General features: G+C 33.9%; 1 protein-coding gene across 2 annotated transcripts in view; it reads right to left on the bottom strand.

The window, feature by feature from the left end:
- The window catches only part of LOC135208458 (alkaline ceramidase-like), a 137,141-nt gene that overhangs the window by 56,891 nt on the left and 65,250 nt on the right, over positions 1-15,000 (bottom strand). Inside the window, exon 1 of one of the 2 annotated variants that reach the window (XM_064240657.1) lies at positions 3,893-3,935. The exons of the other annotated variant lie outside the window; for it this stretch is intronic. The gene's annotated coding sequence lies outside the window, so the exon portion shown is untranslated. Of the gene's footprint in view, positions 1-3,892; positions 3,936-15,000 lie in introns of those variants that run through there. 2 annotated transcript variants of the gene reach the window in all.

The raw sequence follows: 15,000 nt of genomic DNA on the forward strand, positions 1-15,000 counted from the left end.
AACGAGGTGGCCGAAACATGTAGACGCCTTGAAAACCAGAAAAAGAAGAGAAATAACAAGAAATACCGGATAGACCCCTGACGACTACGGCCTGTTCCCGACCTACGAAACCCACCTGTATACCTGTTGACGACCCCCAGCCTGTCCCTGATAACCAGTTTTGCTTTTGATAACACCAGCCCGCCCGAAATTTCCGTTGACGACCTACAGCACGATGAACATTGGGACAGCTGCTTTATAATACAGCGTGCCAGAAAGGAAAATCATAAGGAGAATTGAAAGAATATTGTACAAAATCAATTCTGTGAATTCTGCCATTATTTTTAATAAAATAATAATAATAGTAATAATAATAATAATAATAATAATAATAATAATAATATATAGCTGTTTCAATGGTTCCTACATGCTGACGAGAAAAAGACAATAAGAAGAATTGAGAAGATTCTATATAAATCAAATGCCGTTGAAACAGCTTTAATATCAAATGCTCCTGCCATCAGAGAAGGCCTCCTTTCTAATAATAATAATAATAATGATTAGGAATAAACACGAAAAGGCTTTATGCTGATACCCTTCGGCAAGTATAATAAAACGATAAAGAGAAGAGCTTTAAAGAAAGATGGTGCAGTGACACCTCAACTTAAGCGCTGCAGCCAAGACACGCGAGGAGTCAAAGTGGCTCTCTATCTGATACACATGTCCAGACGTCAGGAGAAGTTTGAAGAATGAGGATTATTTAACCAAGTAATGCTGACTAGCTTAATCGAAAAAGGAAGTTATTTAAATAATGCGGATTATTTAAGCAAGTAATACTAACTGGCTTAATCGAAAAAGGAAATTATAAATATTATTAATGGATAAAATTGAGGAATGAATTTATTATCATTATCAATAATGAGCAGTGGCAAACTAACGGCACTATCTAAACCAAGATTTTTTTTCTGTATGGTGTTTTTACATTGCATGGAACCAGTGGTTATTCAGCAACCGTCGAGAGTGAACTTCTATTACCAGAAAAACACGTCTCTCACACCTCAGTGGAATGCGTGAGAATCGAACTAGCGGCCACCTAGGTGGCAGGTCAAGACCATACTGATCACGCCACTGAGGCTCTATCCAAGAACTTTACTTTTTTGGGGTACCTGACCAGAGATTGGAGAATGATGAAATACGGACAGGCTTAGTAAAGATTACATAGGTGATAAGAGAGTCACGATTGAGATTGTATGGGCATGTGTTGAGGATGGATGGCGAGGTGGGAGTGACGAGAGAGACAGAGAATTAGATGGCGAGATAAAGTGAGGGAAGATATGGAGAGAAGAGGCTTCGTGGAGGATGATGCCTTTGATAGAAGGCAGTGGAGAAGGCGCATCAGGCAACCGACCCCTTAATGTAGGGATAACGGTGGGATAGAAGAAGATTGATGTCACATCCACCACCAAACTTTTTGTTCTTATAGCACTCAAATTAAGAACATCTAGGGCCGTCAGAAAACTAGGTACTATTCGCAAGGGTTCCAGTTTAAGCATAGATAATGATATGAATTGTCCGTCCTTCAGATCTTTTGTTTGGCAATCACTGGAATATTGCTCAAATGTCTGGATGTCAACAGGTTTCCAGGATCTTTTATCTGCTGAGTGGTCTTACAATATGAAAATTTCTCATTATTCTTAGCATTGTAACTAGCATCTGATCACCTAGGGTGGCATACTAACGAATTCTTACCCGACATTGATGCCCAAGTCATGACTCGCATACTTTGACAGTCATCAACCACCCATGATTAAAATTTCTCAAATGGTGATTTCCTCTTTAACAGCATTGATCATTTCCATTTAGGCCATTTTCGCATAGTATCCGTTTTGGCCAGCTTCCAGGAGCTCATTATATCCGGAAACTTCCATAGCCTCTTCAGAACCTGGCATCCTAAAGACTAAAGCATTCAACTCACTTGTATCATCACTACCCATAAACTCTTAAAGAGTTACGCTGTCATACGTCCCAGTTTGAGTCGTTTTTCATTTCCCCCTCTGTAAAAGTAGGGAACTGATTTCATGGCAACAGTAGTGCTGCATTGCTGTCATAATGCTTCATAGGATCATGCACCATTACCTTGTGATTTGCAATACTCTGTTTGTATGCAAAACAACTAATGGATTAACATCTGTATTTATTTGTTGTTTACATCTCTATTTTTCACATATCGGCCAGATGTTACAGGGAATCCTTTTAAGGCTTTTAGCTTTGGACAATATAAATATTGGTTCAATTTGAATAATACCAATCGAAAAAAATATCAATTCTCAGGTCTTCCGTGGAGCATTACTATCATAAGAATGAAAATATATACATAGCTGTCACCTTAAAAACAAAACTTTTTATTAACAGCATCTCTGACACAGAACTCCTACATAAAATGTGCTATTTTTTTTAACGTAGGCATTGAAAAATATGCAGAAAATATGAAATACATCCAGACGATCAATCTTAGCTTACAAAAGAATTTAGACAATTAAAATGCCACTTTTTTTTTTGTTACATTACTACTATGACTTTGGAAACTGTTGTGCTGATGCTGCAAGCTTCATTTGTAAGAAAATGACCTTTTTAGACGTGCATAATTTAACCGAATGAAACAATCGCCTTTACATTATGTACGCGTGAATTAGAGTGGATTTCAAATAACCTGATATAAAATAAGTTCTCTCTCTCTCTCTTCCTCTCTTCTCTCTCTCTCTCGTCTCTCTCTCTCCTCTCTCTCTCTCTCTCTCTCTCTCTCTCTCTCTCTCTATATATATATATATATATATATATATATATATATATATATATATATATAATTTATATATATACATGAATGAAAAATTTGAGTAAAAGAATATTCTAAACTTTGCCAATACAGAGTGGATGGAAGAGCAAGCTTAAGGACAAAATAACAAGAAGAATGTCTGAGGTTATTGCTTCCACTGACCATTATCTTGTTTAAGCAACAGAGAAAAGAGAGAGAAGTTTCAAACGGAGAATGAAAAAATTAGAATTATTGCTCTGAATAAATCAAGACAGAAGAAATGGTTAGCAAAGCTGTAGCTAAAAAAGGAACCAACCGCTTGAGTCATTGATATCATGCACGTTTCTTCGCCAAAATTTCCCCTCGCGGGGTGTGATGGTGTCCTGTATTCTTTACGCCAGAATAATAATAATAATAATAATAATAATAATAATAATAATAATAATAATAATAATAATAATAATAATAATAATATGTAAGAAGGACTAAAACCAGGACAGTGAATGAGGAAATTACAATGACATTAGAAGAAAATTGGTGAGTTAAGGTACAGTTATGTGACAGAAAACCCAAAAACTTGATAAGACATACTCATTGTAGATAGAAGTCACATTGGTCGTAAACTTTGAAATTAATGTTTACAGAGATGAATCGTAGGGTTGGTCAGGGATCGTAAGGGTAAATCGGTTAGCCCAACAAGAGGATCAGAGAGAGAGAGAGAGAGAGAGAGAGAGAGAGAGAGAGAGAGAGAGAGAGAGAGAGAGAGAGAATGATTTAGTTTTTTATACTGAAAATATAAGATGCTCGTTTGTCATTACTTTGTTTCCCTTAAAAGCTACAATTCAATATAAAATAAATTTTGGTAAAGAGTAAAAGAATGAAGAGCAACGTGCACGAAGATGTCATGATTGTCTCTAGTCCCTAAATGGACAAGGTCAACTTATTCGATGGATATACTACAATAGCTGCTGATAGCTTTGAAGGAAACGAAGTTTATATCACAGATCTTTCACTTTAATTTCAGAACATTTGGCAGCGAGACAAGTGACGTCTTATTTCCACTATACCTCCGCTGGACTAACTGATAGGTTACATTCTTACCTTCTATGAAATCCAATCTTTGTAAAAATGTCAACAATGGAGTAGCTAGGGAGACGCATACACTACGCCGGTTCATAACTGACTGAACGGCAAGTCGGCAAATCTTGCACCTTCAAACAGACACCTATGATGACGTCACAGTCCTCTCGTATCCACCAGGCCCGGGCCTTGACAAGGAGGAATAAGATATTCTACCTTGGGCTTTAATATAGAGTCGGCCTTGGCAATGGGCTAGCATCTTGCTGAGAACCGAGCCGCCCTCTAAGCAATAATGCTCTATGTAAAATAGCTATGGACGAACAGACACGCTCACACAAATGTATGTATTTACGGGTAGGTGCACTTATGTAAAAATCCCTTTGGGATAGTAAATCCAATATTCACTGGTAATTTGTGACCTGATATTTGATGGTACCGGACAGAAATATGATGAGGAGAATTAACGACACACCATCATGTATATACTATATATATATATATATATATATATATATATATATATATATATGTGTGTGTGTGTGTGTGTGTGTGTGTGTGTGTGTGTGTGTGTGTGTACATGATGGTGTGTCGCTAATTCTCCTCATCACATTTCTCTCCTGTTCTATCAAATATCAGGTCAAAAATTACCCATGAATATTGAATCTACTATACTCTGAGCTTACCCAAAGGGATTTATACATAAGTGCACCTACCCTGACCAGGATTCGAACCTTGGCCTTTTCGGCATGATCCTATGATTACAGCAAATTCACTCACTCGTCAATCGAGAGAGCTAATGATCGACTTCAGCTCGGTCATACATATCCCAGCAGAATTAGGGTCTATACTATAATGAGTGAGTAGTTTATGTATATATGTGCGTATGCCTGTATGGATGCATAACTACCGTTCACTGTTGATTTCCGAGTATTCTTTAAAAGCCTTCTGCTGTAAGTCTTCAAACCTAAAATGGAAGTGATTGAGAAACTCGCCCTTCTCGAGCGGAATTCGTATAGCTATGCCTACAATCGCGAAGAGAGAGAATGAAATCGGAGCGAACCTCCTGTAGTACTGAGCATAATCATTGATCTCAGTCCATACGTCAACATACCTTTCGAATCAAAATATCCTTTAGCTGCAGCTTCAATAAATCCTTCTTAGCGCATAACCCGTCCAACAACGTCTCAGCTTTTCAATCAAAAACCCTTAATATTCCTTTATTAAGTGTGACAAATACTCATCGAAATGTAATGAATACAGTACAAGTCTGCTCTTCAGTAACAGAGCCAGGCAAATCTACGCCCATATTGCATCCTTACGGTTCTTTTCATATTCCCGTCATAAGCGCGCCATAAATACTGCATTCGTATGTCATAACAACAACAGATGTTGCCATACACTCATTAATATACAATAGGACCATATAAGTACCAAACAGACAGATACATCAAATTATCTTTGGTAAACAAACACATATTCATATATGTACTTTATGTTATATCATATATATATATATATATATATATATAATATATATATTATATATAATATCTATATATATCTATACATATATATATATATATATATATATATAATATATATATATATACTGGTAATCTTCTTAGGCACGAAGATATGGTAATTCAGTTGTATTCCACATTTTCTATATGGAATACAACTAAATATATATATAGATATATATACTATATATATATATATATATATATATATATATATATATATATATATATAGTCATTTCGAAACATTTATCAGTCCTTTTCTTCCACATTGGCAGCTCGAACCGATTAAAAAAAAAGCAAAACAAAGATTAGAAATTCACATATATACGCCAAAGGTGTTAAAACAGCAACAACGCACCAACATAAAAACTATATATTGTTTATCGGAAGTCACTCATTAATTTGCATTTATTTTAATCTTATCTACTGACCTACTCATTAAAGTCAAATATCTAAATACTCCCTCTCAGGAAGGAATTTCCATAGTTATTTCTTATTCCCAAATCATAAAGAAGCAAAACAGTAAAATAAGAAATTACTTTTTAATTTTCAATCATTTTAGCTGTCTACAAAGGAGGGTTTTAATGACATTCTTATACTTTCATTCAAGAAAAAGATTAAATTATTTTTCGCTGCAATATAGGGAAAACTTTAATCTTATACGTAATCCGGCAATTAACTTTCGACCTTATGGCACACAGATGCAGATATTTGATTTCCTAATTATTTTTATGAATGATTACAGGCGATTTATCTATCAACAAACGTAAAAAAACATTTACACCACACACACTAATATATACACACACACGCAAACACACACACACATATAAATATATATAATATATATATATATATATATATATATATATATATAATATACGTGTGCGTGTGTGTGTATGAATAACGAAATATATAAGCAGTGATGCTTTATTTACTATATATATATATATATATATATATATATATATATATATATATATATATATATATATCACGTGTGTGTGTGTGTAAATTCACCTTTTTTGTGACTCAATTCTCTGTTTATGCACACGCAGCACACACACACACGCATTATATATACATATATATATATATATATATATATATATATATATATATATATATATATATAAATATATATAATGTATGTGTGTGTGAAACAACGGCGGAGATCTGTGGTCTTTTACTCTCAGACATTTGCAAACACACTACATACAATGCAACATAAACACGCTTCTAATACACACAAAGTTCATTACATTCGGAGTAACTCAGGCAGGGCGAGGAGAAGGACATCATTCCTGACTGAGGACAATCTTTCGTGTCTCTTTGAATATCTCCTTCGAACATCTGGGGCAGAATAGGGTCAAGAGTGCATAGCCGCGGACTTCAATTGATATCATTCTTTCGTTATACACAGCAAAAGAATTTATAAAGAAATTATTTACATGTTAGAACATAAGGATAACAGTTCGAGTCGGACATGGAGATTTTGAAGCTCGCGACCTGGGCTTAAATTAGTAGTTTGTTTTTTAATACTCCAAAAGAAAAAAAACTGAATGATTCTTTACATGTTACAAGGTAAGGATAACAGTTTAAATCGTACATGGAACTTTGAAGCCCGATAACTGTAGTTTCATTCATTTTTTTTCTGGCACACAAAGTACAGGACTCCATCTAACCCCAAAAATAGAAAATTTGACTTAGAAAACGTATATGCTGATGATGGTGATTCCTTTCTGTTACAGCAATAGTGATTTGCTAACCCCACTACTGTCTTACCTGACCACCTGTTTTAATGAACTTATAGCCATATTTTGACATTCCCTCCCCCAGTAACAACTTCCCTCAATTTTCTCTTCCGCTTCCCATCATTATCCAACAACCTGTTCTTTATGTTAGGGTCACTGAGCAGTTGCCTTACTTACCATATAGTATCAGAGATTCATCGTTATAACAAGACAAGATAAATCAAGAAAAGATGGTCAAGCTGCTTAAGCCGTTGAGAAAGTGAGGTTTATTTCCCTAAGCTACCACCCTTACGGGGGTCACATCTTCATCCACTCGATTATCAGAAACTGTTGAACTGTTCTTCCTAATACTAAGTCATTTCCATCATAGTGATGAATAACGCATTGAATCATTCGGTGCGGATCGATAAACCCCCGACATTGTCTAAAAAATAAAATAAGAAAAATAAATAAATAAATAAATAAAAAAAATTTTTTTCAAATAAGGACTTTAATCTAACAGATAACCTGAATAAATTCTAGTTAAAACTCATAAACATTACGTTGATCATGTAACTGACAGAGTTGCAAAGACCATGGACACCAAGAGGGCACATTGCACACACATCACTGCCAAGAGCACAAAGAATCTGCTCTGGAAAACACTAAGTCATGTAATGGGAAAACAAGTGCACATCACGGAGATAAAAGAGAGAATCACTCACTTTCAAGAGATGAAACTGCGGTCATAGCAAATGAAAATGTACTACAACAACCAGCTGTAATGTTAAAAGGCAAACTGTGAAGGGAAATGATAATCTTGCCTATAAATGAATGGAGAAAGATGGAAATACAGAATGATATACCAACCCTTGCACATCCCAGGGAACCGCTGCTGAAAACGAATTTCGGCAAAAATTCAACATTCAAATCTGACTTACTGGCTTTCTCCGAATTATAAATCACAGAATATTTACATGTGCCAGTTACTGTCTCTGCCTGAAACCCCTTAGAGCCATAATTTCTTAAATAAAAGTCTTATCTACCTACAACACACAAACACACACGTATATGTGTGTATGTATGTAAGTGTGGGTGCGTTAGAGTAAGCTCTGAGTCGTTAACGAGGCATTATAAATTTCGGACTCGGATAAACAAAGACTACATAACAAATAAATACATTCGTCGCCTATGCATTACGAACACTGCAAAAGTAAACACGCAGAGCCAAAGGACCAGTATCAGCATGATGAGCACCCACACACACAGCTGATTTCTATGTTGCTGTTTATACATAAGCAGATCCAACCGCATAAGGAAGCCCGCGCTACCGAACGCGTCTATCGAAACGGGGCCACGAACACATTACCTTAATGAACGCCTCTGCAATTCGGATCTCGGGAGATTGGAATGAATCGACGCAGTTTGCTGCTGTATCCGAGACCTGACGGAACACCTAATCTGAGAGTCTCCCGTAATTACAGGTAATTAGGTGAATCGTAATTACAGGTAACTCATTAGGTTGATAAGGAAACTCTGTCGACAGACTTAATCAGGTATTTCTTTGGCATGACGCCAGCTGAGTCGGTTTCGAAAGAAGTATTTGCGTTCTATGAGCTGGTAATCTGATGGTCAGTGATGTTTATAAAACAGAGTGAGAGATAGGTTAGAGGAAGGGTCATCTTATTACCCCTATGAATCCCATAAATATCCCATGGAAGACAACTGAAAGTATGAACAACCTTGGCTACGTCATTCAGTTCCGTCCATTTATTCAAATTACGACATCGGTCAAAGAACTTAGACATGGTCTCTCTCTCACTCTCTTTCTCTTACACACACGCACACACACACACACACACACCCACCCACACAAACACACATATATATAGCCTTATTGCCTTCCCCTTGCTTTACATGTACTTTGAACACTGTGCTTTTAAACACACTTTCAAACTGTTTTACCAGTCTCTGCAATTGACCTTCCATATCACTAACAACACTGTATATATCATCGATAAACACATCCCATTCCATATTAGTGGAATTTTCACATCTTTCACATATTCCATCTGCACCTTAAAGATTCTCCCGTTTTTCCTTCACTTACGGATATTATTCCTTCCTATACTGCGAGTCTACACATGCAACCAATTAGTCGTGAAATCATCAGTCTCAGCCTGAATTCTGCAAAAATTTTCACTTCTAATGAAACTCAGTAGCTTTATCATTTTTACTGCCTTATTTCGAAATTCTCATTTACTTAATCAGAAAATAACTGCACGTACTTCTATCCATTCTTCTAACCACTGTCCATTAACTTGATGTATCACCTATATTTCAACAAAATAACATCCATTAAACTGTTTTTCATTTTGTTCTCTTCCGTGAAGAATCCTTATGGATTGCTTTTTTTTTAAACCACATATTCCGCATAATTTTGAGCACAATTCCACAAGACTCTCGTAATTATCACTCACGCCTGGAACTTCTTACCTATAAAAGACTATTTTTGTGTCACCTACATTTGCTTCCAAATCACACACCACAACTCTCTGGACTGTTTTTCTAAATACTTAACTTCTCATTACTCAAAGCTTTTTTCATATATATTTTTAAGCCATATGAACTTACTTTCACAATGTTTTCTCTTGCTAATCTCAAATTCCCCCCGAATACTTGGAAACATTACAGTGAAATAGTATAGGTATATTAATACTTATATTATTTCACTGGTCTCGAAAGTTCCTAACACAACAGAACCTAACGATTCCCAAGCCTTGCCTGTTTCAACCACTCACACGCAATCATTATTTTTGCTGTCCCAGTCCTGAACACCTATGGTTTCAGTAAGTGCCACAATATCCAGCTTTCTCCCCGTTAAGGAAATCAGCTGTCAATCCCTTTTCTTCCACAACGTTTTTCATTCATTCAATACCGCAGGACTTAATGCCTTCATTTGATTACTATCCTTCATGATGCAGTTACTGATTTTCCCATTAAATGAAGAAAGAAAGCTGTTTGGTTCAACTATTAGCACCCTATAAAAGTAAAAGAATGTTTTTAACCTCATCTGACATTTAAGGGACATTTCTTTTTACCAAGGGGTTCACAGCAATTCAGAAGGTACACACACATATTACACACATATATAATATATATATATACTATATATATATAATATGACTGGTAAAAATGTTCTGTTAAAACAGAATACCATCTAATAAAAGGAGCCCATAAAAACACCAAAATATAGAGAGTAAAATACTATATTTCAGAGACTGCTGTCTCTCTCTTCAGGTAAATGAATGAGAAAAGTTTACAGAAAAGGTGGTATTTATACCAAGAGGTCCATCCAAAGGTAAGCCAATTTCGTTCACCCCCACTGATAATCTTCCTTTAATCTTCTTAAGCGTTGGTTGAATGAAAATCTTGTCGATCAAATCTGAATCCCATGCTCCTTTTGAGATGTTCATTACCTGTCTCTCTTTTATTAAGGCCGATTCCATCATTTGACTCTTGTACCGGCAGTTGCTGCTATAAATTATATGTGATAAATTCCAGTTTATTCTGTGGTTATGTTCATTTATATGGTTGAAAATAGCTGAGTTCTGTTCTCCATACCTAACTGACCGTTTGTGTCGCATTAATCTCTGGGGAAGTGATTTTCCTGTAAATCCGATGAAAGATCGGTCACAGTCCTGGCATGGGATATCATAAACCCCTGTGTCCCTGGGGGATGTCTTTTGTTGGATGTTAATCAGGGATTTGGCTAAGGTGTTTGGGTAAGTACATGCAAAAGGGTTAGATTTTCTGAAGGTCTGAGTCACCGTCTTAATCGTGTCCAGGAAGGGAATTTGTATTTTATTGTTGGGAGTATCTTTGGTCTTGTTTTGAGGAGGTTGGTAGAAAATTACGTTTGCTTTGTGAATTGCTTTCTCAATTATATGGTCAGGATACTTTAAAGACAAAAGTTGCTTACAAATTAGTTCAAATTCTTTTTCCAGGAAATCTGGGGACGGTGACTCAGACCCTCAGAAAATCTAACCCTTTTGCATTTACTTAACCAAACACCTTAGCCAAATCCCTGATTAACATCCAACAAAAGACATCCCCCAGGGACATAGGGGTTTATGATATCCCATGCCAGGACTGTGACCAATCTTACATCGGATTTACAGGAAAATCACTTCCCCAGAGATTAATACAACACAAACGGTCAGTTAGGTAGGACAACAGAACTCAGCTATTTTCAACCATATAAATGAACATAACCATAGAATAAACTGGAATTTGTCACGTATGATTTATAACAGCAACTGCCAGTACAAGATACAAATGATGGAATCGGCCTTAATAAAAGAGAGGCAGGTAATGAACATCTCAAGAGAAGCATGGGATTCAGATCTGATCGACAAGATTTTCATTCAACCTACGCTTAAGAAGATTAAAGGAAGATTATCAGCGGGGGAGACCTAAATTGGGTTACCTGTTGATGGACCTCTTGGTATAAATACCAACTTTTCTGTAAACTTTTCTCATTCATCTACCTGAAGAGAGAGACAGCAGTCTCTGAAATATAGTATTTCTCTCTCTATATTTTTGGTGTTTTTATGGGCTCCTTTTATTAGATACAATAATATATATATAATATATATATATATATATATATATATATATATATATTTATATATATATATATATATATATATATATATATATGTATATGTATATGTATGTATATATATATATATATATATATATATATATATATATATGCTAAATATGTACAAAATATTAATATTTATATGTATGTGTGTTACATATATTCATATGTACAAATATTAATATTTAATATGTATGTGGAGTATATACATATATCATTATATATATACATATATTATCTATACATATATTAAAATATATATAGATATATAGCATATATTGTACAAATATTAATATTTATATGTATGTGTGTAAAATACATATATTTTTCATATATATATAATTATATAAATATAAATATATATAATTCCTATATAATATATATGTATATTAAAATTTTTAAATTTTTATTATAATGAAGAAAACAAAGATATCGTCAATACAAATAAATAATGGAAAAAAGAAATCTTTATAAGCTGCGTAATATACATTACCGCTTGCGTAACACTATTTTGAGTTACTACTTGCATGGTCAATTTGCGTTATTTGCTCAGCATACACAATAATCCTTCTTTCCTATAGCACAAGCCCTAAACAAATGTTTGTGTTCATACACACACAAATCCACATACACACACATATATATGCGGTTGTATATATATATATATTATATATATATATATATATATATAATATATATATATATATATATAATATATATATATATATATTTATCATATATATGTAAGGAAAAATATTTTTTAAAAATGCCACATTTGAAAAAGAAGCAACTCCCGCAGATTGTGTCAACCGTCAAAATATTCATCTTAAAATCACGAGATTCAATTTTCATGTAGAAAATCTGTCTGTCCCTTTCCAAGTATTTGAATGAGCTGAAATACAGTTTATCAATATAATTAATTAGTCGAATGAATCATTATTACAATATCTACTCAAGACAACTACTTTGGTGGTACTCGAGAGAACAGGGTTCCAAAAACAATTACTCACATTAAGGACTGGAGTACATGAGATTAAAATGCTCAGGGTAAAGCCACACCATTAGTTTGTGTAGAAATGAATTAGCTTCAATTCGCCCACCTAAATACGTTCCAATTTAAAATTCCATGTCGGTGCAACAGCTGTGATTCAGCTCTGTGATTGACAACATCAATCAAATACGATACGAGGCAATATTTTCGTCTGAAATATGCGACATAAACATTCAGCCATAAAAATGAGGAAAACGGCAAATACGAATAAATAAAACTTAAACAGACTTTAGATGAATTTAAAAAACTATCATAATCACCTTTTGAGAAGAGATACTTCAAGGACAGAATACCATTTGTGTGACGATCTTAAATTCTGAATTCAAGATTTGTCAATGATAGTGGAATGAAGAACTGGTATTATGATAAGGTCAGCGGGAGATTCAAAATCTTCATTACAGGAGTTCCATAAAAGAAATCAAAGGAACAGATAGTGATTATCATTAGAAGATAATCAATAACACCTAAACAATCAATTTCGTTAGTCTAAATATGGTGTTTTAGGTAAATAATGCAACCATAACGAAACAAATAGACAACCGTAACAATATCAATGATTACCAACACCATGATTATTATTATTATTATTATTATTATTATTATTATTATTATTATTATTATTATTATTATTCATTATTATTATTATTATTATTATTATTATAAATACCGGCATGCAGACACCATTTCTTCACTTCTACTGCTGACCAGGCATGAAGATGACCTACGAGAAGGTTGAAACGTCGCGATAAGCCAGAGCTACACCAGCATTGATACCAGCTGAACACCAGAGACGACCCCGGCCTGACATTGACCTCGCTTGGAATAATATCAACACCGACGACGACTCCTGCTTGACCTGGACCTGAGGAAGGCCTTTCCATACACCAGTATTCTGACAATACCAGTATAGTGATAATACCAGTTTTTGACTAGTAAATCCTCTTCTAAATAAAATACCCTTTCAGCATTATTCCCAATTCTTAAGAAGTATCGCTGAGCCAGAAGAGCGAGTAATAAGAAAAATAGAAAAGATAATATATAAGATTAATTCGCTGAATTCTGCCATTTTGTTCAATAGTATTATTATTATTATTATTATTATTATTATTATTATTATTATTATTATTATTATTATTATTAGTCCGTGTTCATTATCACATTCGTCAGAATTCTAATAATCCTTTTTCCATTTGCAAATAACCTGTCAAACCAAAACCGAACCGCCGCAACTAAGAGGAGCACTAATCCTCACGACACCAGACATGAATCCGAAGGAAAGACGTTCCCTCGCTGCTATGAGTGGTGTTACAGGCGATTCTACGTCTTGCCGTCTCTCGATGTCCAAACCTCGTTAGTCTTCAGATCTTGGTGTAAACTACGGAGAAGAATAACGTTTGATCCCCACAAGATAACTATTTGTTTACAAGAAAAACTCTGTAGCGTATCCGATGCCTTGTAAGTCAGCTTATTCACGGTACTTGAGAGAGAGAGAGAGAGAGAGAGAGAGAGAGAGGAGAGAGATAAAAATGTACATTCCAACACACCGAGATGGGCAGAGACAAAATACGAATACATAATGCTCTGATGGTGGTTGCCCCATTATGCCAAGAATAATAATTGAAGTTCTCTTGGCCAATATTCATATACGCGTAAATACTTGAATGCATATAAATAAACTACATAATAATTATATATATATTATATATAGCTATATAATATGTTATTATAATATATATATATATATATATAATATATATATAGTATTACCACAAATATACATATATATACGGTATTTATATTTAATATATACATATATGGTATATATATGTATTAAAATGCATATAGTAATATATATAAAATATAGAATAACATATACGTACAAACATATATATATATATATATGATATATTTATATATATATATATATTGTATATATATGTATATATCACAAAATACATATATATACTATATATAACATATATAGATAATATATTTATGAATTATGCATATATGTAATTATAATAAATAAATAATATACATATAGTACATAACATATATATATATATATATATATATATTATATATATATATATATATATATATATATTAAATATATATATATATATATATCTATAATATTAGGTATTTGATGTGTGCA

The sequence above is a fragment of the Macrobrachium nipponense genome, chromosome 35, assembly GCF_015104395.2.
Source record: "Macrobrachium nipponense isolate FS-2020 chromosome 35, ASM1510439v2, whole genome shotgun sequence".
NCBI lineage: Eukaryota > Metazoa > Arthropoda > Malacostraca > Decapoda > Palaemonidae > Macrobrachium > Macrobrachium nipponense.